We start from the raw sequence: 3060 nt of genomic DNA on the forward strand, positions 1-3060 counted from the left end.
TGTAATTTACAGAAATCGCTAACAGCGTGCTTGAATTAAACAATATTCAAATGTATCAATGTTTTTAATTTGACAGTTAAAATGAGCTCAGATAAGTCACAAGAGCAGCCAAACCATAATTTCAGTCCATTCTCGTAAATAATATGATCTTTCCAACTCACACGATCTTCTTGTCAGAGAAAAGCAGCGCTGATGTTTGCCACATGTCATGACTGTGCTGAAAATCAACACATTGTCATACACTCCATAAACAAGTCATTTCTGATTAATCTTCTCCCTGTAATACACGAACACATTTATGGTAAGACTTTAAACGGTTCGGCTCAGCTCTACAGCCGAAAGCATTTTGAGGTGGTTGGTAGTGGGAGTCACAGCTATGTAAATCAGTGGCTCTGTGGTTTATTCTTTTTGGTGAGATCTCAGGGAGGAACGGCATATCCACGTGTGGCTTTACAGTTGGAAGTGGTCTCAATGAAGACCAACCTACTCACCAGGAGTGGTCAGAATTAAGTGTAGAAAATGACACAAGCCAGTTAGCTTTTCCACAGCCACATATGGCAGCTGTTCAGATGCGAGACCGCCGCCGCTGCTCAGGAACGGCTGATCCAGAGCAGCTGGGCCACACTGTTTAGATTAATAAACTCAACGTGGAAGACATTAAGCACTAAGCGCTGACCATGCCAACTCCGGAGAGGACCGTAATGGCTTCAATATTACTGAGGCATGTATGAAAGAAACCTTACATTAATTCATTTAAACGGCCATTTACATCCTGTGGAGAGGGAAGCGGGTGCAAGTGCAGGCCACGAGAGGGATCTAGTCTCACTGTCATTGTAATAGGGTCAATTTGACGCGTTGGGCCAGGTCCAGTTTGTCTGATAATGGTCTCAGGATGAATCGTGAAGTGGACTGCGCCTGGAAAACTTAAACAATGATCAAAAGTGGCATAAGTGTGAGGAGCACAAACTAAAAGACATTTTTCATAAAGCTACTCCTTCTGAATATTCATTAGCACCTGCCTTTCCTTGCACAGAAGACCATTGGAAGCCAAAAATCTGGCTGCGTGAGATGCCAATGAAAAAGCAGTGGCAAAAGTAACAGGTTGCAAGACTAAACTCTGAAATTTTCTTTGTAGCCGCCCCCAAAAAACACGCAAGATCCTCATTGTGTCGCAGTTGGCTTTGAACCGTTCTCTTGAAGGCGTGTCCCTTGTGTAATTGTCAAGATGTCCTTCAGTAGCGATCAATGGGGCACCCAGGCATAAATGGAAGGCAGTTTCAGAGTTTTGCGATGATATGAATTCTCCTCAACGTCCCATCTATCAAGATAAAACAAATGCTGCTCATTACTGGGGGGGGGAAATACACCAGCGTTCCTGCAAGGGCAATTTTGCCTCCCCAAAAACGTGTGGGAGTTTTTAATATTGTGGAGTGGAGCGTGTGTCACCCAGGGACCCACTTCAGCTCTTCATCAATCTGCCGTCCTCCCCGACCCCCCTTCCCATCCTCCTCCCACTCCCACGGACCTCGCCGGAGATCTACAGACAAATCTGTGCCTTATCGTTTTAGAACAATGCTCCTCACTGCTCACCAGAGAAATGTCCTATTTGATTTCAGGAGAAGTAAATGATCTTTCATCTGCGGTATAAAATTGGAAAGTTTTAGTGCCAATTGACTACTCTTGAAGAAAGAGAAAAAGAATATCTCACTGATTTCAAAAAGACTACGATTTTGGGAGTTTGATTGATGTTTCCATCAAACAAAACCCACCGTTTTCATTTTAGATGTGCAGGGTGTTACTGTATTTTTCAAAGGTGGCACAAAATGCAAAGTGAGCAACCAAAAAAAATAGCATATGAGAGCATGAAAACAGATCATCTAATTTTTTATACTACCCTACAAAGTCAAAACACAGTAAATTAACCACCATTGAAGCAGAAAAAAAAATGTCTTTGGAGTATTTTGACTATACAAATGTTCTTTCTGTTTTGATATTTTCAATAACTTGGTTTCCTCCAAATCTGAGCATAGTCAAGCAAAACCCGTTTGTCAAGATCATAGACTAAATTGGGTTTTCAAGAGGATCCACAAGTAGGTGCTAGAGAGGCTGTGGAAAAGTTTAGATAATTGTTATTTATAACTTCAATTAATATATACAAGTATATAAATATATTTAAAATTATATATATATACAGTATACACACACATAGCTATTTTATAATAACAGTAATGTTATTCTATTACTGTTTTATATAATAATATTTGTATTGTATATATATAAATAAAATGGTTAAAATTCACTGAATTTACATTATTGATGTTCATTTAGATTTTAAACACTGGTCAGAAATCATGAAAAATAATAAAATAATGAAAATAATTAAATTAATGAAAAATCTCACTTTTTAAAATAATTACAATTATTTTATTCTAATAGTGCATAAAAAACAGCCACCTTAATAGAAAGTAAAAAGTGTAAAAAGTAAACAGAAAAAAATATATATATTTTACACATTTATAAAAATCAGCATTTTTAACAATATAAATAGGATCTTTATAAATGCCTTTATATTGTAGAAAGGGGAACCTCACAAAAGGAGGATCATATTTTGAGGTCTGTATCATCAGAAAGTTTGAAAATCCCTTGTCTGAGAGAACTGAGTTCGGTCATTACTCAAAAAAGTCCTAGTTACTGCATTTCACAGAGTACTTGAACTCAATTTGTTTAATCCAAACACATTCTCTTAAACCACCACAATCCCTTATTATTTTGCTCAGACAGATTCCTTATTACGTGTATCTGCTGTTGAAGTCTAGGTACACTGATTTAGCTTAGTCCGGAACTATGCCTCGCTCCCCTGGGGTTTTGGGATCTAAGCCATCTGGTTAGCGTTCTCACAGTCCATTTCCCCGTGATGCGCTCTCCACAACACTGGCTGAGAGGAACTAATGTGAAAGTGAGGGAGAACCATTGAGCACAAAAGCTCATTATAAATCTATACCAGGCCGAGCAGCTTTCGCTGGGTCACACACTAAGTTAAAAAAAAAAAAATAAAAGATG

The sequence above is a fragment of the Sinocyclocheilus anshuiensis genome, unplaced genomic scaffold (assembly GCF_001515605.1).
Source record: "Sinocyclocheilus anshuiensis isolate Anshui unplaced genomic scaffold, SAMN03320099.WGS_v1.1 scaffold1364, whole genome shotgun sequence".
NCBI lineage: Eukaryota > Metazoa > Chordata > Actinopteri > Cypriniformes > Cyprinidae > Sinocyclocheilus > Sinocyclocheilus anshuiensis.